General features: G+C 43.5%; 1 protein-coding gene and 1 long non-coding RNA gene across 2 annotated transcripts in view; one reads left to right on the top strand and one right to left on the bottom strand.

Annotated features, from left to right (window-relative positions):
- The window catches only part of CUEDC2 (CUE domain containing 2), a 228,909-nt gene extending 220,096 nt beyond the window's left edge, over positions 1–8,813 (bottom strand). Inside the window, exon 1 of the mRNA XM_056530558.1 lies at positions 8,781–8,813. The gene's annotated coding sequence lies outside the window, so the exon portion shown is untranslated. The remainder of the gene's footprint in view (positions 1–8,780) is intronic.
- The window catches only part of LOC130282372 (uncharacterized), a 132,075-nt gene extending 108,418 nt beyond the window's left edge, over positions 1–23,657 (top strand). Inside the window, exon 4 of the long non-coding RNA XR_008846364.1 lies at positions 23,001–23,657. This is a non-coding gene — a long non-coding RNA (uncharacterized LOC130282372). The remainder of the gene's footprint in view (positions 1–23,000) is intronic.
- Positions 23,658–25,287: the final 1,630 nt, after the last annotated feature.

Raw genomic sequence — 25,287 nt, 5'->3', positions numbered from 1 at the left:
CTTGAAAGCTAACATCGCAAACCTCTGGAATGAGATGGCTCCTCCATGGGTACTCTCCTGCAGGGAATGGTTTCGGCCTTTCTCCCAGGAATGGGAGAGAGGAGGGCGAGTGAAAGACCTACGTATGCCCCATGGATATCTTCCGGCTTACACTACCCCAACTCTGAAGGCGATACGATGGTGGGGTCTGGGAGAGTGAGAGATCAGGACCCAGTCAAGGCAGTTCCTTCGCAAATGGGTTCTGTTGACCCACTTCCAGAAGCCTCTGGCACTCAGGGACGTCCCAGGTCGGGATCTTAGGGTGGGGTTGTATCTTTTGAACATGAAAAGGATCCCCCAAAAGTTTTGGGACTCTGCCTCCTTGCACTGCTTTCAGGGGAATCTATATGAAAGGGACAACCTGAAGTACAGGAACTCTGATGACCGGGGATGTCCCCGAGAAGAGTGCGGGGACACGCTGGAAAGCATGGACCACTTCCCGCTTCATTGTCCCTTTAATATAGGAGTTTACAACCGGGTGGGTGCTTCCATTAGCTGGAGTCAACTTGCCGCCTTACCTATCCCGAGTGGGCTTATGGGGCGTTCAGGACCTTAGGTGGCCGAGGCCAGGGCACTTTATTCTTAGTTTAGTGATTAGGTACTACACATGGAACGCACGGTGTTTAGTGTCGACCCAACAGAAAACCCTCTCCGATTTGGAGGTCTGTAGGAATATCACCGGTTATCTCGGGAAGATCAGGTCTTTGGAGTATGGCAGTCTTGGTACCAGTAGGACTTCTCTCCTATCGAGAGTGTTTTCTTTTGATGTGCCCTAGGTACTACTACTTTTGGATAGAGTACCCTTATTTTGGTTAGGGGCAGATAGGGTGAGATAGGGTGAGAGCAGGGTCAGTTTTAATGGAGGGATAGAATTAGTGTCACGATGCCGGCTGGCAGGTAGTGGATCCTCTGTGCCAGAGAGGGATTGGCGTGGACCGTGCTAGTGGATCGGTTCTAAGTCACTACTGGTTTTCACCAGAGCCCGCCGCAAAGCGGGATGGTCTTGCTGCGGCGGTAGTGACCAGGTCGTATCCACTAGCAACGGCTCAACCTCTCTGACTGCTGAAGATAGGCGCGGTACAAGGGAGTAGACAGAAGCAAGGTCGGACGTAGCAGAAGGTCGGGGCAGGCAGCAAGGATCGTAGTCGGGGGCAACGGCAGGAGGTCTGGAACACAGGCTAGGAACACACAAGGAAACGCTTTCACTGGCACAATGACAACAAGATCCGGCGAGGGAGTGAAGGGGAAGTGAAGTATAAATAGGGAGTGCACAGGTGAACACACTAATTGGAACCACTGCGCCAATCAGCGGCGCAGTGGCCCTTTAAATCGCAGAGACCCGGCGCGCGCGCGCCCTAGGGAGCGGGGCCGCGCGCGCCGGGACAGGACAGACGGAGAGCGAGTCAGGTACGGGAGCCGGGGTGCGCATCGCGAGCGGGCGCTACCCGCATCGCGAATCGCATCCCGGCTGGAGAGGGTATCGCAGTGCACCGGGTCAGTGGAGCTGCCCGGAGCGCTGCGGTAGCGAGAGAGAAGCGAGCGCTCCGGGGAGGAGCGGGGACCCGGAGCGCTCGGCGTAACAGTACCCCCCCCCCTTGGGTCTCCCCCTCTTCTTAGAGCCTGAGAACCTGAGGAGCAGACTTTTGTCTAGGATGTTGTCCTCAGGTTCCCAGGATCTCTCTTCAGGTCCACAGCCCTCCCAATCCACCAAAAAGAACTTTTTTCCTCTGATCGTCTTGGAGGCCAGTATCTCTTTCACCGAGAAGACGTCAGAAGAACCGGAGACAGGAGTGGGAGAAACTAACTTGGGAGAGAAACGGTTGATGATGAGTGGTTTAAGAAGAGAGACATGAAAGGCATTAGGAATACGGAGAGAAGGAGGAAGAAGAAGTTTGTAAGAGACAGGATTAATTTGGCACAAGACTTTGAAAGGACCAAGATAGCGTGGACCCAGTTTGTAACTGGGGACACGAAAGCGGACATATTTAGCGGAGAGCCATACCTTGTCTCCGGGAGCAAAAATGGGGGGAGCTCTTCTTTTCTTATCGGCAAACTTTTTCATGCGAGATGAAGCCTGTAAAAGAGAATCTTGGGTCTCTTTCCATATGATGGAAAGATCACGAGTCACTTCATCTACAGCGGGCAAACCAGAGGGCAAGGGAGTAGGGAGGGGGGGAAGAGGGTGACGGCCGTACACCACGAAAAATGGGGATTTGGAGGAAGAATCAGAGACTCTAAAGTTATACGAGAATTCGGCCCATGGTAGAAGATCTGCCCAATCATCCTGGCGGGAGGAAACAAAATGTCGTAAATAATCACCCAAGACCTGGTTAATTCTTTCCACTTGTCCATTGGATTGAGGATGATATGCAGAAGAAAAGTTTAATTTAATCTTGAGTTGTTTACAGAGAGCCCTCCAGAATTTTGACACGAATTGGACGCCTCTATCCGAGACTATCTGTGTGGGCAACCCGTGAAGACGAAAAATATGTACAAAAAATTGTTTAGCCAACTGAGGCGCAGAAGGAAGACCAGGAAGAGGGATGAAATGTGCCATCTTGGAGAATCGATCAACGACCACCCAAACAACAGTGTTGCCACGGGATGGGGGTAGGTCTGTAATAAAATCCATACCAATCAGAGACCAAGGCTGTTCGGGGACAGGCAGAGGATGAAGAAAACCAGCGGGCTTCTGGCGAGGAGTCTTATCCCGGGCACAGACAGTGCAGGCTCGCACAAAGTCCACGACATCCGTCTCCAGAGTCGGCCACCAATAGAAGCGAGAGATGAGTTGCACAGATTTCTTGATGCCTACATGACCTGCGAGATGGGAGGAGTGACCCCATTTGAGGATTCCGAGGCGTTGGCGTGGAGAGACGAAGGTCTTTCCTGGAGGAGTTTGCCTGATGGAGACTGGAGAAGTGGAAATCAGGCAGTCAGGAGGAATGATGTGTTGCGGAGAGAGTTCAACTTCCGAGGCATCCGAGGAACGAGAGAGAGCATCGGCCCTAATGTTCTTATCGGCAGGCCGAAAGTGAATTTCAAAATTAAATCGGGCAAAGAACAGAGACCACCTGGCCTGGCGAGGATTCAGCCGTTGGGCAGACTGGAGATAGGAGAGGTTCTTGTGATCGGTGTAAATAATAACTGGAAATCTTGATCCCTCCAGCAGATGCCTCCATTCCTCAAGTGCTAATTTAATGGCTAGAAGCTCTCGATCCCCGATGGAGTAGTTTCTCTCCGCCGGAGAGAAGGTCCTAGAAAAAAAACCACAAGTAACAGCATGCCCGGAAGAATTTTTTTGTAGAAGGACCGCTCCAGCTCCTACAGAGGAGGCATCAACCTCCAATAGGAAGGGTTTAGAAGGATCAGGTCTGGAGAGCACGGGAGCCGAAGAAAAGGCAGACTTGAGCCGTTTAAAGGCGTCTTCCGCTTGAGGAGGCCAAGACTTGAGATTGGCATTTTTTTTGGTTAAAGCCACGATAGGGGCCACAACGGTAGAAAAATGTGGAATAAATTGCCTGTAATAATTGGCGAACCCCAAAAAACGTTGGATAGCACGGAGTCCGGAGGGGCGTGGCCAATCTAAGACGGCAGAGAGTTTGTCTGGATCCATTTGTAGTCCCTGGCCAGAGACCAAGTATCCTAGGAAAGGAAGAGATTGGCATTCAAACAGACATTTCTCTATCTTGGCATAAAGTTGATTGTCACGAAGTCTCTGAAGAACCATACGGACATGCTGGCGGTGTTCTTCTAGATTGGCAGAAAAAATCAGGATATCGTCCAGATATACAACAACACAGGAGTATAAGAGATCACGAAAAATTTCATTAACAAAGTCTTGGAAGACGGCAGGGGCGTTGCACAGGCCAAAGGGCATAACCAGATACTCAAAGTGTCCATCTCTAGTGTTAAATGCCGTTTTCCATTCATCCCCCTCTCTGATGCGGATGAGATTATAAGCACCTCTTAAGTCCAGTTTAGTAAAGATGTGGGCACCTTGGAGGCGATCAAAGAGTTCAGAGATGAGGGGTAGGGGGTAGCGGTTCTTTACCGTGATTTTATTAAGACCGCGGTAGTCAATGCAAGGACGTAGAGAGCCATCTTTTTTGGACACAAAGAAAAATCCGGCTCCGGCAGGAGAGGAGGATTTACGGATAAAGCCTTTTTTTAAATTTTCCTGGATGTACTCCGACATAGCAAGAGTCTCTGGGGCGGACAGAGGATAGATTCTGCCCCGGGGTGGAGTAGTGCCCGGGAGGAGGTCAATAGGACAATCATAAGGCCTGTGAGGAGGTAGAGTCTCAGCTTGTTTTTTGCAAAAAACATCCGCAAAGTCCATATAGGCCTTAGGGAGACCGGTTACAGGGGGAACCACAGAGTCACGGCAAGGGGTACTGGGAACCGGCTTTAGGCAGTCCTTGAAACAAGAGGGCCCCCAACTCTTGATCTCCCCAGTGGACCAATCCAGGGTTGGGGAATGGAGTTGAAGCCAGGGTAGTCCAAGGAGGATTTCGGAAGTGCAATTGGGGAGGACCAAAAATTCAATCCTCTCGTGATGAGGTCCGATGCACATTAGAAGGGGCTCCGTGCGGAAACGTATGGTACAGTCCAATCTTTCATTGTTTACACAATTGATGTAGAGGGGTCTGGCGAGACTGGTCACTGGGATGTTGAACCTATTGACGAGAGAGGCCAAAATAAAATTTCCTGCAGATCCGGAATCCAAGAAGGCCATAGTAGAGAAGGATAAGGCAGAGGCAGATATCCGCACATGCACAGTAAGACGTGGAGAAGCAGAGTAGACATCAAGGACTGTCTCACCTTTGTGCGGAGTCAGCGTACGTCTTTCCAGGCGGGGAGGACGGATAGGACAATCCTTCAGGAAGTGTTCGGTACTGGCACAGTACAGGCAGAGATTCTCCATGCGGCGTCGTGTCCTCTCTTGAGGTGTCAGGCGAGACCGGTCGACCTGCATAGCCTCCACGGCGGGAGGCACAGGAACGGATTGCAGGGGACCAGAGGAGAGAGGAGCCGGGGAGAAAAAACGCCTTGTGCGAACAAAGTCCATATCCTGGCGGAGCTCCTGACGCCTTTCGGAAAAACGCATGTCAATGCGAGTGGCAAGATGGATGAGTTCATGTAGGTTAGCAGGGATTTCTCGTGCGGCCAGAACATCTTTAATGTTGCTGGATAGGCCTTTTTTAAAGGTCGCGCAGAGGGCCTCATTATTCCAGGATAATTCTGAAGCAAGAGTACGGAATTGTACGGCGTACTCGCCAACGGAAGAATTACCCTGGACCAGGTTCAACAGGGCAGTCTCAGCAGAAGAGGCTCGGGCAGGTTCCTCAAAGACACTTCGAATTTCCGAGAAGAAGGAGTGTATAGAGGCAGTGACGGGGTCATTGCGGTCCCAGAGCGGTGTGGCCCATGACAGAGCTTTTCCAGACAGAAGGCTGACTACGAAAGCCACCTTAGACCTTTCAGTAGGAAACTGGTCCGACATCATCTCCAAGTGCAGGGAACATTGGGAAAGAAAGCCACGGCAGAATTTAGAGTCCCCATCAAATTTATCCGGCAAGGATAGTCGTAGACCAGAAGCGGCCACTCGCTGCGGAGGAGGTGCAGGAGCTGGCGGAGGAGATGATTGCTGAAGCTGTGGTAGTAGCTGCTGTAGCATCACGGTCAGTTGAGACAGCTGTTGGCCTTGTTGCGCTATCTGTTGTGACTGCTGGGCGACCACCGTGGTGAGGTCGGCGACAACTGGCAGAGGAACTTCAGCGGGATCCATGGCCGGATCTACTGTCACGATGCCGGCTGGCAGGTAGTGGATCCTCTGTGCCAGAGAGGGATTGGCGTGGACCGTGCTAGTGGATCGGTTCTAAGTCACTACTGGTTTTCACCAGAGCCCGCCGCAAAGCGGGATGGTCTTGCTGCGGCGGTAGTGACCAGGTCGTATCCACTAGCAACGGCTCAACCTCTCTGACTGCTGAAGATAGGCGCGGTACAAGGGAGTAGACAGAAGCAAGGTCGGACGTAGCAGAAGGTCGGGGCAGGCAGCAAGGATCGTAGTCGGGGGCAACGGCAGGAGGTCTGGAACACAGGCTAGGAACACACAAGGAAACGCTTTCACTGGCACAATGGCAACAAGATCCGGCGAGGGAGTGAAGGGGAAGTGAAGTATAAATAGGGAGTGCACAGGTGAACACACTAATTGGAACCACTGCGCCAATCAGCGGCGCAGTGGCCCTTTAAATCGCAGAGACCCGGCGCGCGCGCGCCCTAGGGAGCGGGGCCGCGCGCGCCGGGACAGGACAGACGGAGAGCGAGTCAGGTACGGGAGCCGGGGTGCGCATCGCGAGCGGGCGCTACCCGCATCGCGAATCGCATCCCGGCTGGAGAGGGTATCGCAGTGCACCGGGTCAGTGGAGCTGCCCGGAGCGCTGCGGTAGCGAGAGAGAAGCGAGCGCTCCGGGGAGGAGCGGGGACCCGGAACGCTCGGCGTAACAATTAGGGAGAATTGTAGGGGGATTAGGGTAAGAGTTTAAAATTATTTTGTTGTGTCCAATCTGCCATCCTTCTTCCCGGTTGTGGGCTAATGCATGCACTCTAATGCATGCTAGCTTTTTGTTTTGTTTTAAGCTGATATGGTATGATGGGCTTACAGGCAACCAAACTTGGGCCTAAAGTGGGTTGTGGTTCAGTGTGTATAAGTTAGTGTGTAAGTTGGTTGGCAGGAGTGCTAGGTGGGGAGGGTGTATTTGTGGGTGGTGGTGTTTTGCCTTTTTTGGGGGACCTAACATGATTCATTTAAGGACTGGACTTTGTGAACTGTACGAACGGTATGGACTCGGACCCATGAACAGGAGGGGTGGTGTGGGTGAGGGGACAGTTTTAGTGTAGGGATTTTCCTAGGGTTTCCTATTGATTTTGTAGGTGTTTTCTGTAGTGCATATATTGTATTTATATATTATATTTTATTTATATATTATATTTAGTGATTTTGTATCTATATTGTGTTTTATATCTGTATTGTTTCATATTATATAGCATTATAGTAGTTATGGCAGTCAGACCAGTTGTTGTGTTGATATGAGGTTTATTTCAGTTTATTTGGTTTAGTTTTTTTTTTTTTCAGTGGTGTGCTTGTTATGTTTTCTGTTTTGTTTTCTTGTTGTGTATTTCCTTGTTGTGTATTTCCTTATAGCCGGATAATGCTAAATCTTATGTTTATTTTGATACGCCAAGTTGTGCTATTTTTAAGTTAGTTTTCAGTATGTTTGTGTAAGTGTGGTGATTTGATAGTTTTGTGATGTTTTCTTTGGTACTTTCGTTAGTCCCGGATGAGGATTCAGTTAATTTGGTCTAGTTTTGTAAGTAAATGCGTGTGTGATATGATTATTATTATTTTTATTATAAAAAAAAAAAATGAGTGGTGTGCTTGTTATGTTTTCTGTTTTGTTTTCTTGCGTGTTTCCCAAGTATGAATGGTTTAGAGTTATAGCCAGGTAGTGCTAAATTTTATGTTTATATTTTGATAAGCCAAGTTGTGCTATTTTTTTGTTCATTTTCAGTATGCATTTGAGTGTGTTGATTATATAGTTTGGTTAGGTATGTGTGCATATTTTAGTATTTTAGTAAAGCTGGGCTAGCTGGTTAGACAGGGTTTTGTTTTCGGTACTAGAGTATTTTTATTTATGTTATAGCTAGTTAAGTTTGCTTTGTTTTGTGTTTTTGACTTGGATAAGGTTTGTAATTTTCTAATTAAAAAGAGTTTTCAGTGTGTGAGATGAGCTATGATTGGCTGAGGCTGCACACACACCTTTCAGCCCTTCAGACTGAATTTCTTGATTTTGGACTTCTGCCAGGCCAGCAGGAGTCCAAAGTCTGTGCAAGAGATTGGAAGAAATGTGCTCTGGACAAGTAGGGAGACACCTAGTGCCGTTTTTTTAAACACAAAATATAGAAAACTAAATTTTGTTTTTAAACAAAGTACATTAGAAACATTTAGTATTTACCATAAGGAGTGCAATAGCAAAAAAAATTTTAATGACAGTGCCCATGTATATTTTTCTCCTCAGGCTGGGTTCAAAAATTGTAAAATGAAATAAAAGAAATAAGTAAAATGGGTGTAAAAAACAGTAGTCCTCTCTACATCAACATGCAGAGCCCGTCCCCATTTGCAGGCTTACAGCAGGAAAATGCATGTGAGTAGAAAGACAAAAATGACGGATTTACTGATGGGGGGGGGGGGGGGGGGGAGTTGGAGGTTAGAGTCTCTTAAAAGGGTTTGTCTATGAATTAAACAACCTCTTTTTTCCCCCCACAAACAGTGCCACACCTATCTATTAGGGATGTAAGAAAAAATCGATTCTCGCGATAATCGCGATTTTTCATTTGCCGATACAGAATCGATTCAAAATATTTTTGAATCGATTCTTTTAGGGATGTGGAATTTTTATCTGCGGACGCCCGGAACAGCATGTCATGTCCCGGGCATCAGGAGATAAAAGTTCCACATTTGTGGAGCCGAGCAGGCCGGATCTGACACGGCTATGGAGCGGGCTCCGACTCGTGCCCACTCCGTACTATGCGACCCCCGGCTGATTTCAGTAGCCGGGGGCCGCCGCTAATAGCCAGCATGCGGCAATCGCCGCGGCTGGCTATTAAAGGAGTATCCGGTGCGCACTTTTCTCATTTTATCCTGTCCAGGCTGCAAAATAAAATGCACTTTATCTTACCTGCCAACGAGCCCCCGGAGCTCCGGTACAGGTGTTCGGTCCCCGGGCTGTATTCTTCTTACTTCCTGTTAGTCCGGCACGTCACATGGAGCTTCAGCCTATCACCAGCCGCAGCGATGTCCCGCCTCCGCTGGTGATAGGCTGAAGCTCCATGTGACGTGCCGGACTAACAGGAAGTAAGAAGAATACAGCCCGGGGACCGAACACCTGTACCGGAGCTCCGGGGGCTCGTTGGCAGGTAAGAGAAAGTGCGTTTTATTTTATTTTGCAGCCCGGACGGGATAACATGAGAAAAGTGAGCACCGAAGTACTAGATCGCCGCTGTCAAAGCTGACAGCGGCGTCTATTGGGATCTATGAATGCTCCCAGGTGGGCGATATATCGGGATATATCGCGATGTATCGTCACCTAGACGGTATCGCGATATATCGGGATATATAGAATCGCCACACTGGTATCGCGATTCGAATCGAATCGCCAAATTCTTGGCGATTCACACCCCTACTATCTATAGGTCGTGTGTGGTATTGCAGCTTAGTCTTGTTCACTTCTCTGAAGCTAAACTGCAACATTAAACACCAGTGAATATGTGTGGTGCTGTTTGTAAGAGCTGCTTTATCTTGCATATTAATCTATCCCTGCAATGCCCTTGTTCAGTATAGGCATTCTACATAAATGCATTTAAAGTCCACAAATTAACATGGACTATGGAGAAGGCGCTGCAATGGTTAAACTACTTTGGGTGCATCATATCACTATTACATCAAGCAGGCCTGTGCAGCACGAGAAACACATTGAAAAGCCCTGTCATGTTAAACAAGTATCCATTAGATTAATGCTAAGCAACATACTTATCTTCCCAAAAGCACAAAACTGAATTTGTCCAGGCTCGGCTCCACAAGGCTATAAACAGGCAATTTTTATATTTGAAATTTCACGCCCTGATGCTAGCAAAATTGTCGGTCTCACTGTTTGCAGTATTTGTCTGCTCTGTTTTTAAATCTGCGTTACAAACACTGATTTACCACCCAGCACCCTAGGGCTCAATGAAATCAAGCGGTTTGTTACTTTTTTTTCCAGCCTTTTGTGCGAATCTGGGAATGTAAATACTACAATAAGTCATTTCTGATCTCTCATTTACCCCCTGCTGGTTGCTGTATGTTGCGCCATTTTGTACACCAGGCTCTCGGAATTCTAAATGAGATACAAATGTAAAGTCCGAAACTTATGTGAAAATGAGAAAAGGAAGGAAAAAAGTGTAAAAGCAGCCATTACAAAGGAATTATGTCTGTTGTGTTACTGTCTTGCCCTGCAGAGAAAACATTTACAGGATCCAAAATTAAAGCCAAAGAGATGGAGTCGGAAATTGTATTGAAGGCACACCCTACCTGATACACACACAACAGCACTTTATTCTTAAAATCCAGATGAACGTCTGTTGCCACTGGATCCTGGTACCATCTGTTTATAAAGCTAAAAAGAGAACATTATATGTAGGCAGAGCTGGATCATCAACAATGCAAGCCAAACAGATGCTTGGGGTCTGTGCAAAAAGGGGGCATTGATCCAGACACAACGATAAATATATTGACTATGCCAAATTAATCTGGACACTCTCTTAAATATAAACCTACATGGACATCTGGAAGGAAAAGTAGTGCTGTTAAAGGGGTTTTCCATTTCGTAAAGTGATTACACATCTGGTTGTGAGACTGCAGGGGATGCAACACTTTTGTAGGGTTGCAGCGTGTTTCAAGTTTCCCCCTGCACAGTGGTGCGCCTGGCTGTACAGGAAATGCAGCTACTGCCATTTGCCATGTGCAGGGGTAAGACTCTAAGTTTTGGAATCGAAGGGGGTGTTCAAGAGGCTGGACCACAACCCATTCTAGCGATATGTCATAACTTGAGTTGGGAAACCCTTTAATGATGAGAAACTGTATCAGGGTGTTTTTTTTTCTTTTTGCCTATTATGTAAATCATGGCAGTAGAAAAAAAAAAACACCACATGATATACTTTTCAACCTTTAAATAATAGTGGCTAAGTTACCAAGTAGCCAAGTAGGTACACTGAGATCAGGGTAGCCCAGCATACTTTACAGCTAGCAGCAAGATCACATGACCGCAGGTTAGCCAATCATTGCTTGCATACAGCTGCCAGGCCAATTCAGAAGAAAGCATAGGGGTGGGTCTAAGAGATTGATAATCTCTATGCACTGTATTGTAAAGCTGACAAGTGCACATAAGAACTCACTATGAGCTACTGATCCCAGAAAACTTTTACAAATACAATACAAAGCAATTTGAGCAAAGCATTGTGCAGTGACCAGCATTACTTTGTCCAGTTGTTCCACTACAAATCCCATCAGTGTGACTGCAGAATGAGCCCATAGAAAGCCATCACTCTTTAATACAAAGCAATTTGAGCTAGACATTGTGCTAACCTCAGTGACCTCATTATTGTGCCCAGTTGCTGTACTACAATTCCCAGCAGTGTGACTACAGAACAAGCCCATAGAAAGATATCACACTACAATACAAAGCAAGTTGAGCAAAGAATTGTGCAGTATGCTGACCTGTATGTTTACATTAATCTGCAATCCGTGTTGAGAGTCAACAGGCCTTTTATACCAAGTTACCTGTATTTTCTGGGTTTTATAAAAAAAAAAAAAAAAAAACATAGCATCTATAGTTGGGTTTAATATAAATATGCATTTCTAGCATTGAGAGTGAACATTGAATTTATATTTTACCTTTGAGTTACCTTTATTTTCTAGGCTTAATAAAAGAAAAAAACAGCATAAGTAGCTGGGTTTAACATAAATATGCATTTATAGCATTGAGAGTGAACATTGAACAGACCAAGTTACCTGTATTTACTGAGTCTAATCAAAAACATAGCACTACTAGTTAGGTTTAACATAAATCCACTTTTCTGGCATTGAGAGTAAAAGTACATGATGATGTACACCACCACCTGGACAACCAGGTTGATGCATTCCTAAGCTGTGCCTTTTCTCTGACAGACACCATGAACCTAGACCCCATGGACTTCTGGGTCATGAGATTAGACCATTGGCCACAACTTGCCCTGTTTGCCATGGGTGTTTGGTCTTGTCCACCCTCTAGTGTAGCATCAGAGAGAGTGTTCAGTGCAGCATTATTGTCACCCTTAAGCGAACAAGATCTCCAGCATTTTGGAAAAGTTCACATTTGTTAAAATGAATCAGGCATGGATCAGTGAGGTATTTAAAACTCCTGTGCCTGATGCCACTGATTAGGTACTAATATTACCACCACCCTTGCTGTCCACTGGCTACAACTACTACTAGTCTACCACTGCCTGCTATCCACTGGCTACATCTACCACTAGTCCACCACTGCCAGCTGTTCGCTGGCTACACCTATAATTAGTCCACAACTGCCTGCTGTCAGCTAGCTACTGCCTGCTGTCCACTGGTTACTACAGCTACCACAAGTCCATCACTGCCCGCTGTTTGCAGGATAAAACTATTACCAGTCTACCACCGCCTGCTGTCTGCTGGCTTCTATACCTCCCACCAGTCCACCATTTCCTACAACCACCATCAGTCCAACACCTTGCTGCTGCTACTACCAGCCAGGCTTACACATACAAGACCCATGACCCATGAAAAAGGGACTTTTTTTAAGCTTTTCATGGAAAAACTATTTCTTCCTTAGTATTATTTGCTTCTACTATCTTTTGGTTAGAAACAGACTGGTTACAGACTTAGTGTGGGCCACTGTGAGTGTATAAATAGTGCACTGTCATCATGTAAGTACACAGCAATGGGAAGTCTGCTACTGCTTTGAGACAAAGTCAGACATGTTTTGGTAACCTTTATGGGGTGAACAGGGGTTTGCTCAAACCCAGGGAAAGCTATAGTTAGGCCCTATTTGGGTACCAAAGGAGGAGCTCCTTAGTACTGTTGAGCCAGTAGATAGCTGCATTAGCATTTGAGGACCCATAAGTGCTTAAGTACTTAAAAAAAGAGCCAATCTTTGCTAGCAAGATTCTAACCTGCTGCCTTTGATAATGGCTTTGGGGAAGTGCCTTAGGTTAAGGGGTTAATGGTTTTAAGACGATGAGCATATTTTTCCCAGGCTGTTATCTGATAGGTCAGTGGAAGTTTGGGGTATATATGTTAGTGGCAGGGAGGGGTCAGGTTACTAAACATATTTCAAGCTTACCTGTCTTTTTAAATCAACTGGTGCCAGAACGTTGAACAGATTTGTAAAATACTTCTATTTAAAAATCCTAACCCTTCCAGTACTTATCAGCTGCTGTATACTACAGAGGAAGTTATTTTCTTTTTAACACAGTGCTCTCTGCTGACACCTCTGTCTATCTCAGGAACTGTCAAGAGCAGGAGCAAATCCCCATAGCAAACCTCTCCTGCTCTTGACAGTTACTGAGACAGACAGGTGTCCGCAGAGAGCACTGTGGTCAGACAGAAAAGAAAAGGACTTCCTGTGGAGCATACAGCAGCTGATATGTACTGGAAGGGTTAAGATTTTAAATAGAAGTAATTTTCACCGGAGTACCCCTTTAAAGATCTTTTATAATATGGTTGTTAAAAATGTTTTAATCTATATATAAAACTCAACGTGTGTATGTGTGTGTGTATGTATGTGTGTATGTTCCAGCATCACGTCCAAACGGCTAAAGATATTAACATGAAACTTGGCACACATGTTACTTATATGTCAACAACAAACATAGGATAGGTAATTTAACCCTTACCCACCCCCATTTGCCAGGGTCGGGGTTTTGTTTAAAGTCCAATACAAATCTATGGGAGATATATGTTACTGCATAACTTCCAAACGACTGGAGATATTTCGATAATACTTGGTCACATGTTACTTATATGTCCACTTAAAATATAGGATAGTTCATTTAACCCTTAACTACCACCATTTGTGAGGGTCTGGGTTTTTGTTTAAAGTCCCATGCAAATCAATGGGAAATGTATTTTCCCACATAACTTCCGTAGGGCTGGAGATATTTCAATACCTGGTACACATATTATGGGTCGGGATATGAGGACGGGATATGAGGTCAGGATATGAGGATGGGATATGAGGAAGGGATAGTAGGTCAGGATAGGAGGTCGAGATAGGAGGATGGCATATGAGGACGGGACAGGAGGTCGAGACAGGAGATCAGGACAGGAGGTTGGGACAGGAGGTCGGGACAGGAGGTTGAGACAGGAGGTCAAGACAGGAGGTCGGCATAGGAGGTCGGGATAGGAGGTCGGGATAGGAGTATGGGATAGGAGGATGGGATAGGAGGATGGGATAGGAGGATGGAATAGGAGGTAAAGATAGAAGGTCGAGATAGGAGGTAGAGATAGGAGGTAGAGATAGGAGGACGGGATAGGATGATGGGATAGGAGGTCAGGATAGGAGGTCGGGCTATGGGGTTGGGATATGACAACAATATATGAGGATGGTATATGAAGTCAAAAGCTTCCTCTGTTGATTTTCCTCCACAACAAGGATTAGGAAGGAAAAACCGGGCAACGCCGGGTATTCAGCTAGTATATATATAAAACTCAATGTGTGTGTGTATGTGTGCGTGTATGTATGTGTGTATGTTCCAGCATCACATCCAAATGGCTAAAGATATTAATATGAAACTTGGCACACATGTTACTTATATGTCAACAACAAACATAGGATAGGTGATTTAACACTTACTCACACCTATTTGCCAGGGTTGGGGTATTTATTTAAAGTCTTATACAAGTCTATGGGAAATATATGTTCAAACGGCTGGAGACATTTCGATAATACTTGGTCACATGTTACTTATATGTCCATAGTAGGTCGAGATAGGAGGTAGAGATAGGAGGACGGGATAGGATGATGGGATAGGAGGTCAGGATAGGAGGTCGGGATATGGGGTTGGGATATGACAACAATATATGAGGATGGTATATATAAAGTCAAAAGCTTCCTCTGTTGATTTTCCTACACAACAAAGATTAGGAAGGAAAAACCGGGTGACGCCGGGTACTCAGCTAGTATTTAATAAAGAAAACGGCTCCTAAAAATTCCACCACTAAGGGTCCTCATACCTACTGGGACACTACCTAACAGCAGCATCAGGCTTGTCCATAGGTCATGGACAAGTTATGAGTCATGGACAAGGCCGCATAAGCAAACCCACCAATCACCTACCAACACCACAAGGGTGGGACACATCACCTTCCCCTGAGAGGATTTCCAACACAGTGAGCTAATGAAAAGAGGTATTTTTATAATAACTATAGGTGATAGAGGAATAAAAATAAAAATTAGATATACATGGTCAAGATTAGGTGCTGAGTAACACAATAATATTTGTGTGGGACCTGAAAGGTACGCTTTTAGGTTTATCGGACATGGATGCTTCCTGCAGGTCTTCTCATCCTTCCGACACTCTGGCACTTCTGAGCCCATTTCATTCTCTGTCGTGCAGCAGTCATCTGCTAGTCCAGTTTGCCTCTGCTCCCATCTCTGCTTCTCAGTCACATAGGTATTAACATAGCTTGTATTTACATTGGTACTCTGGTAGATTTGGTTTGCTAATGTGGCCAAGAGGAAAAGTTACAAGCTTGGTTCTTGGAATATAAATCCAAAATTACATTGCAAACTGCGAGTTAAAAGTTAATCTGTATGAAGCTACAGTTGCATTTCTAATATTTCTGTTGTTGTTGCTGCTGTTGAAATTTAAGTTAGTGGTCTCCAAAGAGCTTTAGATTTTGGTCTTTACTTCTGTTGTGCTGCTGTGGTGGGCAGTCAAGCAACTTGTGAAAGGTAATGGTATAGTGACTATGAGGACCTACAGTGGTGCAGTGCATCATCTATACTAAGTGATTGGTGCACCCAGAATGTGTTGCATTGATGGGGCAGGTCGTGGCTTCCCAGAGACCTGCAGTAGCACAGCAGAAGGGGTGATAGCTAGTGTTGCTCGCGAATATTCGCAATGCGAATTTTATTCGAGAATATCGCATATTCGCGAATTCGTGAATATTCGCGAATATAGCACTATATATTCGTAATTACGAATATTCTTTTTTATTTTTTATTTTTTTTATTTATTTATTTCTTTTTCACAGTACACATCACAGTGATCATCCCTTTCTGCTTCCAGCTTGTGTGGTGTAAATAAAGCTCTAATACTACTGTTTGAGACCGGTGTGCGAATTTTCGCATATGCGGAAATTTGCATATGCTAATTTTCGCATATGCGAATTTACGCTTATGTTAATTTCTGTATATGCTAATTTTCGCATATGTGAATTTTCGTATACACGACTTTTCGCATATGCGAAAATAAATCGAGAATATTACGAATATGTGAATATTTGCGAATATATGACGAATATTCATCCATATATTCGCGAATATTCGTGAATTCGAATATGGCCTATGCCGCTCAACACTAGTGATAGCCAATAATCTGTGGGCAACCAGACTGTTATATTGGCCTCAAGGTATCCAACCACGAAAGTGTAAGGACCGTTCAGAATTAGTTGTGTCACATAGACTGAAACTAAAGGTGTTTATTTAACTTTAAAATGTTTTTTTTTGTTTAAAAATTTTCTCTCAACTCTATTTCCAGACTACGGACAGTAGTGCTCACACTAAGTTTGCAGTGCTGATTTAAAGTTAATCTGTCAGCATATTTGCTGCTAAAAGCTGCAGACATCAGTGGATAACTATTAGGGTATAAAGGCAAACTCTAATTGGTGATTGCCAAACTCATAAAATTGCCTTGTTATTTCTCGGCCAAGTGTCAAGGAATCGGTTGACAAAGGGCTAGAAGGTGATGATGAGCAAGGAGACATTCCAGGCTCGGCCCCGCCTCCTTGACACTTGGCTGAGAAATAAATAGGTAATTTTAGTTTGACAACCACCATTAGCTCCAGGAAAGGTACAGTTTGCTTTTATACCCCAACATTACTCATTACCCTGACATTATACCCTACCACATCTACACAAGGACATGTTTGGCCAGTAAACAATTATATTTTTTTTGCAGGTTATAACCATGAGCAGATTTCACTAGTTATTTAGAAAAAGCTGTCCATCTGATGGGATCCAGATGTGTTTTTTGGGCAAAAAAATATAAGGAAAGAACTAAAGTCTCAAGCAGGGGTTTGTTAAAAAGTCCTGTAAATGCCATGATTTATTGCCTTTTGCAGTTTCATTTTAAAACCTTCCCAATGTTGCCATTTGCCCACCACTGGCTTAATCCAGTCATAAAATACAAGACTACATTTGTTTGGTAGCTTTCAAAAAGATCCAAGTTCTATGTCCTTATAGCTCCTGACATGTGCACCAGAATAAATGCACTCTGACTTGTAGGTGCTATAGCTGCTGGGTATGGATGAGCTTAACTAACTAACTTCTCTGTGATCTATATTGTCTTGTTTAATCTTCTTTCCTTAGTCTGAATCATTCCAACCAATATCCCTTTCTTCTTCTGCTTGTCGTACAAGTGCATCTGCTTGTTCAGTTATCTCCCAAGCTAGTTCCTCTTATATTGCTGTTTCACGATATTCTCTGTTTCCTCTCACTATGTACCATGATCTGCCAGGCTGATAGGAGGGAACAAGATGATAGGATATGTCCCTTGTGTCTCTTTTAGCTGCCATTTCTGCTAAATTGGAAGTGAGACCTAGCAAAAAAAACGGAAACACTTTAGTTTCCCTCCCCCCACACTTTACCCCCCACACTGATCGTTCCCCCTTCTACACAGCTCTGCATTTGACTCAAGTGCTGACTAGGGAATTTGCCCATTTACGCTTGTTATTTGCATGATAAAAGAAGAGGTTTGCTTATGGGTTTTGTATCACTCGTACCACTACTCTAATCTCTGTTTCTATACTGAAAAGTAGAATATATAAATTGAGTCATGTCCTCCATAGGAGCACCTGCCCTCACATTAAACAGTTGTTTGAAAAAGCAACATATAACTAATATGCCATGTGCAGTCACATCATGTTGTTCCATTCTACAATCGTCCATAAAGCTTGACAACACTCAACTTAAGATCAGTGTTTGAGGTAATGTATCGCCTAGATTTTTTATTAAATTTTTTTGTCCATTTTTATGAGGTAGCCATCTTCCTTGAGCTGTTGTTAACAACATTTAGAGATATGCTTTACTGCAGACCCATGGCCAAATCAGAAGTATCTGTTTTTTAGTATGTGCCTTTCCTTCCCCGTTTCCGAGATATGGAGGGGGTTAATTTCCTTCTGATGGTCTGCAAATCCGTCAGATGGGAGGGCACTTCATTATAATTGAGGCCATATCTCACAGTGCAGGCTCCCCCTGTGTGTGTGGAAGCAGAAAAGGTGGGAGACTTTATCACTTTGAAGGAGACCCAGAGACTGCACAGCGCTGTGGAGAGGACTTGGGGACCACACAGCGCTGGAAGCATAGAACAACTACTCCCATATGGTATGAAGGAGTAGAGGTTGATGCATATTAATATGTAGTGTCTGTTATATGTTGTTTGTTAATTAATACAATTAGTAGGGGGTTAATAAGTTAGAGCGTGGCAGCAGCCACTATGTGTACTTGTGTATTATCTTAGAACACTTAGAACACTTTTATATGCACCTTAAGACATGGCCTCTGTTGTAAAGACGTGACCGCCCATCTGACGGATTCTCAGATTGTCAGATGGAAGTAAAGCCCTCTATATCTCCCGAATGAGCATACCTCTAAACTTTTCTGCACATACTAGAAAACTGCTATTTCTGGTGCAGCCACAGTTCCTCTTTAAACAAATTAATTAATTACTTCTATTTAATGAACTCCAACATTCCATTACTTATCAGCTGCGGTATTCCCTGGAGAAAGTCCTGCAGTGTTTCCAGTCAGGTCTGTCTGGGTCTATTCACACGGCAGAATTTCTGCTTGCGGAATTCCACCTCAAATTAAAGCCTATAGACTTTTATGTGATTCTGCACACCCATTCACACTTCTGAATTTCCGCTTGCGAAATTCCGCTAGCGGAATTCCTCAAGCGGAAATTTAGAAGTGTGAATGGGAGTACGGAATCCCATAGAAGTCTATGGGCTTTAATTTGAGGCGGAATTCCGCAAGCAGAAATTCTGCCGTGTGAATAGACCCTGTGTTTCAGGAAACGTCCAGTGCAAGGGGATGGGCACAGGACAATTTGATCTAGCTAAGCTCTGGACAGTTCCTGACAGACAGAGGTAGCTGCAGAAAGTGCTGTGTCTGACAAGACTACACAACTTTCTCCAGGGAATACAGCACATGACAAGTACTGGTAGACTTGAGATTTCAAAATAGAAGTAATTTACTAATCTGTATGGGGGAGAATTATCAAAATCTGTCCAGAGTAAAAATTGCTGAGTTGCCCAGAGCAACCAATCAGATTGCTTCTTTCATTTTTCAGAGGCCTTTTTCAAAAATGAAAGAAGTGATCTGATTGGTTGCTATGTGCAACTCAGCAACTTTTCCTCTGGACAGGCTTTGATAAATCTCCACCTATATCTTTCTGGCACCAGTTGATTTGAAAAAATCCAAAAAATCTATACTCGCATGTAGTTTTTGGACCTAATTTTTAGGCAAACTAAAAAAAAATTCTTGATCACAGCATTATGTGCGTAGTGTAACTTGTGGAGTATAGCTTAGCAGACACACTGGTACTTAGAATAAAGCTTCTGTCCTCAAGCACTCTCTACGCTGTTAGCATTGACCAAGCTATTTCTTGAGTACCAGTTGGTTTTGGTGTCTAAAACAAACAATTATAGAACACTTCAGTATAAGCAAAAATGGATGTCAAGTGCTCATAGAATAAACAGTGTACAACATCTACTTAATGTCTAGGACATAGAAATGTTTTCATTTGATTTATTTCAAGAGCTTTGTACTCTGTAAATGTACTCACATAAGTCAGCAGAACATTCAAGGCCTTTGTCAACAACAGGAGACCATAGAGTGGCACACACAGTCCATGTGCCATCTTAGCAAAGGAGTATAGAATTGTAATAAAGTATATAAAGCCATATGGCTATTTTTCTGCTGAATTCACATAAAACCCGAATAGAAACAGAATAGACATCTTCATGCCTTTATATGAAATCAAAAGATATGAAGAGGTGCAGTAGGAAGCTGCAGAAGTCAATGAGTCCCTCTTATGCAATAGCTCTACCATATTTTTAAACCTTTATTCAAGTGTCGTACCAAAGCTGAAATCACGAAGAGCCCACACCTTTATCAAGGTGCTGCATATTGCTTACATATAAACGCTCAGGCTATTTTCTGAGCTGTCGTTTTATGTCAAAAAAATTACTTTTCAGTTGTATTTTTATTTATTTTTTGCTTATTGGGCTATAGAAAAAGCCACAGCCCAGAAAATTTTAAACATGCCACAATATGGTAGACGGAATGGTTAAATGAGCCAAAAAAGGTCTGATATGTAATTTTAAGGCAGTTTTACAGCTGTAATATAAATGTGTTTGAACAAAGAGTTCAATACAACTAAATAATAGAAAGTTCGCCTGCTTTTAGGGCCATTTATTGAACTGAATAAAAAACATTTAAGCTTAAAAATACAAAAAACACTATATGAGAACAAAGGCTTTGTTCATTCTTTAGACCCTGAAGTTGATGGCCATAGGTAGAACACCAATGGGGATTTTTGATGTTGCCATGATATCTGTATACACAGACCTGAAATGCTGATGGTTTTAAAAAAGAGTAAGCATCGCCACAGTAAAGGTTCATTCACACAAACGGATCCCCAGCACGTATTATGCTGCGGATTCGCCGCTGAAGGACCGCTGTATGCTGCCTTTACAGGTGCCTGCTCAGAGTGGCAATACGCCGTTACAAGCAGACATACTGCCATGTGCGAGTTGCCATGCGCGTGCGCAGTATACTCGCACATCGCGGCAGCTCTTGGCCTAGCTCATAGAGAAGGAGGAACAGCCGCAATGTGTGCGAGTACACCGCGCATGCGCAGCGACTTGCACATCGCTTCAGTGTATCTACTTGTAGCGGCCTATAGCCGCTCCGAGCAGACACCTGTAAAGGCAGCATACAGCGGTCCTTCAGCGGCGGATCCGCAGCATAATGTCTGCTGGGGATCCGCTCGTGTGAACGTACCCTAAAATTAGAAATGTTTTACCCATAAGATGGCCTTTTTTATGGATATAAAAATTGTGTGTCAATTGGCAGATTTTCTTATCATAATGTATTTGATTGTTGTCAATAGAAAATCAGCCGTTGCACATATGAACGAACAAATCTGCAGTTTTTTCAACAGCCATTAAAGGATAAAAAATATTTTAAAAAATGCTCTGTAAAAAAAAAATCAGCAGGGCCAATCTGTATAAAATAGCTTATTCCAAAAATGGCAGATTTTTTATGGCAACAAAAATTTTCTGAAGAAACTGTGTATGACACATTGACTTAGTCTGACCTATCTCAATATTCAACTGTGTTAGGACTAGATCTATGGACATATACACTGAATAGGTGAAAAAAATCTAGTATAAAATGGAAATTTTAATACACAGATAATCCACTAAAGATAAAACTATGCCACTTTTTTTTTTTTTTTTTATAGTTGATGGATCCCCTGTAATCCTTTTGAACTGAAAACCAGATCATTTTCATGTGTTTATGTGTGCTTTATATAAATATATCACGAGGGAAACTAACTGCCCCAGAGTGACAGGCTGATTCCTCGAGGGAATTGTGATCTTTACGCAAACCCTTTTTTAATAGACTTACACTTAATTTGACCATAAAAGCCTATTGAAGAGTTTTCCTGAAGACTGGCCCATTGCATCCAATGGGGGCCACGGCTGCCCGTCTATCTTTCTGTCGCTCTCTAACCAGCTGGGTTTAGGATGTTGATTAGACCCTGCTGGGGAAACATAATGAGATTTTAAGAGACAGATGCAGTTAAATACAACAGGATCAGGGTCCCTCCCTTATACTGACCTCAGCTGGGCTTTTCATTGTAGGGACAATAAAAAAAAAATAAAAAAACAGTCTGATCTCTAGAGTGTTCGGCTTCATTTTAATAAATTGTTTTTTAAATGATTTCAGTGACCACTGCCCGCCGGCTTTTTCTACTTGATGGATGATGGCATGGTTTTGTACCTGAAATTATGCTAGTAACTGGGTTTTATTATTGATTCAATTCCCAAGAAAATGGATGATACAGAAACATGTGTTTAAAGCCTTCTAACAGTGTCTAAGCCCTCTGGCAGAAAATTGATTAATGTATATACTTTTTAATGAATTTTCTGCTGTACATCATCATAAGCTGTATTAGTTCTTAGGTCATGCTGGATACTATGAGTAAAGGTTCACCTTCATGGAAATGGTACACGCTATATATAAATACTGGATAAAACATGCTGAGACATGACATATTTGGAAAATGTATTAACCCAGGAATAAAAAATAATAATAATAAAACAACAACAATTGTTTACGGCGTAAAATGCATAGAATTGGTATGTATAAATGCTTAATAAAATTAGATTGGTTAGACACGGCAGTATTTGGATTAGTATTTTGTATAAGCCAGAAATAGGTCCAAGACATAGAAATGGTACAAACCTTCCATTAAGTTATTTTTCTCTGTAGGTTCCCTTTCTAATTTTGCCTTACTAAGGCTGGGTTCACACTAAGTTTTCTCCCATACAGGAGCGCATACGGCAGGGGGGAGCTAAAACCTCGCGCTCCCGTATGCCTTCGTATGCGCTCCCGTATGTAATTCATTTCAATGAGCCGGCCGGAGTGAAACGTTCGGTCCGGTCAGCTCATTTTTGCGCCGTATGCGCTTTTACAACCGGACCTAAAACTGTGGTCAACCACGGTTTGAGGTCCGGTCGTAAAAGCGCATACGGCGCAAAAATGAGCCGACCGGACCGAACGTTTCACTCCGGCCGGCTCATTGAAATGAATTACATACGGGAGCGCATACCAAGGCATACGGGAGCGCGAGGTTTTAGCTCCCCCCTGCCGTATGCGCTCCCGTATGGGAGAAAACGTAGTGTGAACCCACCCTAATACTGATCCAAGATACTAAGTGAAATACTACCTTTTTACACCAGCCAAACAGAGAAATGGTTTGGCATATGTGTTCAGCAAATTTCTGTAAGTGTTTTTGTAGTGCCTGAGTTTTTCTTCATTCATTTTTCTTTTTTATAGAACAAGGTTGCCACATTGTGGGTCATTGGCCTCCTGCAGCACCTGATTCAACCTTACGGCAAGAAAATGTCTGGAATTCTTTGAGATTGTCATGGAATCCTTACACTTTCCTGTAATATCATACTTCTGCTCTGACAATAGACATCAATCATAGATCACTTGTGTCTGACGGACTTTACAAATTGTGACAAAAGAAAGATATATATTCTATGGGCTGCTTATGGGCAACTGAAATGTATGAAAGGGATTATCCAGCACCAAAAAAACTGCTAATTTCTCTCTTCTGTCCACAGGCTTTGTATGATATTACAACTTTTGCACCATTCACTTCAATGGAACTGAGCTACAAAACCACACACAGCCAGCAGATAAATGTAATGCAGATTTCTGAAGACATCATGTCTGTTTTTCTAATGCTGGATAGCCCTTTTAATATATCTTATAGGACCTCTTTACACAGTGGATTTTTTTTGCTAGAAAACCACCACCAAATGTACAGAAGAAATCGGAGGCATATGCTCGAATTTTTTAGGTGAATTTTGCTGTGGTTATGGACACAGAAAAAAAGGTTAATCCGCGTGCTTTTAATTTGATAAGGTTTCTGTGTGAAAACATGTTAAAAATGTACATGCATCATAAAAGTCTGCAATGTGTAGTAATAAAGGGATTTTTTTGGGAACTTGCACAGACTTAGGCATTTAGAAGATGCAGAAAGGGGTTGTCTAGCTCCCTAGCGCTTAATTCCACTCTCTGCATGTCTCAGAAGCAAGCCTCTCAAAATAAGAAGGGGTGGGTGCCAGTCACATTCATTGCATGCAGGAAAAACTACGCCCAGTCAAGATGACCAAGAGCTGCAGGATGTTGTTTAGCCCGCGCACAATAATTTTAACTGCTACCCCCCCCGCCCTCAACTTGGAAGGTATAATTCTCTGACATGCAGAGGATGGAAGTAAGACCTTTTTTGCTCCCCAGACAACCCATTTAATCACTGATTATCCTTACAAAAAAATCCACCTGGTAAGGTATCTTTAGGGCTATTCTCTCTAAAAAAAAAACAAAAAAAAAAACATGGAAAATGCTCCTTTTGCAGAAGGAAGAAAACTCTCTGAAAATGTTTAAACCTATAGGCCTATAATTGTTATTAATTAATATTACAGAAGGCTGAAGCTGCTTGTAGGTCTTCTACCTCACTTCAGTGCGTGTTTCATAGCTTATACTTCTCTATAATGTCCTCTATGCTGCTGCTTCTTCTGAGGATGGTATAGTGAAATAGGAGGCAGCATCTTATCTGTGTGTGTGGAGCCATCATAGCAGCTAGTCTCCCCTCACTAGCTCAGGGATAACTGAAGTTAGAGAGAGAGCCTCCTGAGCTACCCCTCATATACACACATGCCTTCAATAGAAGATAGGAAACCTAGAGGCAGACCAAGTACACAGAGCGGCTGAGAGATAGCAGTCAATAGGTAGTAGACAAAAACTAAAAACATATTGGAAATAGAAAACAAACAAAAAAGGCCTTATAGGCAGACCAAGTACACAGAGCGGCTGAGAGATAACAGTCATTAGGGAGTAGACAAAAACTAAAAACATATTGGAAATAGAAAACAAACAAAAAAGGCCTTTGGGTCCTATACATTTAACACAATCATACACGCTAAGAAGGAACATAGGCTTATTAAAGATCAACTGAAAGGTAATGATTAAATAAAATATATACCAAATTATGGCTAAAGATAAACTAACATGAACAAAGTAGCTGAAAAGTACCCTAAGGGTAAGTTCACACGGATGTATTACCTTTTAAGCTTGCAGCACGTTTCTCGTTGCGAGTTTGAAAGGGACAGCTTTCTGTGGCAAATTTTCTGCAGTGGAATCTCCACTGCAGAAAATCAGCTGCAGGCCACATTTTAGTCAATATGGTCTAAACAGGAGAGATTCTGCTGCAGCAAGGAATTATGCAAGTGTGAATTTACCCTTATACTAGAAAAGACTTTTGGTCGAGCAAAGGGTAAGAAGAGAAAGGAAGAGGGAAAAGACAGAAAAGGGAGAAAAAAAGGGAGGGGAACCATCAAGAGAAAACAGAAAGCATGTACCAGGGGGAGGTGCAAGTGCAGGGGGGAGCCAACCCCAGGTCACTTGTACAGACTGAAAAACACAAAAAGGTACTTGCCCACAACAGGTATAATCTACGTTCTAGCAAGTCCTGGAATTCTTACCTGAAATGCGCAATTTCGACATGAGTTTTATATATCTGCCCATAACGTTAAAGGGGAATTCTAGCCCTAAG

Source organism: Hyla sarda, chromosome 7 (genome assembly GCF_029499605.1).
Source record: "Hyla sarda isolate aHylSar1 chromosome 7, aHylSar1.hap1, whole genome shotgun sequence".
NCBI lineage: Eukaryota > Metazoa > Chordata > Amphibia > Anura > Hylidae > Hyla > Hyla sarda.
The sequence above is the reverse complement of the archived record's forward strand: the minus strand, read 5'-3'. Positions and strand labels throughout refer to the sequence as shown.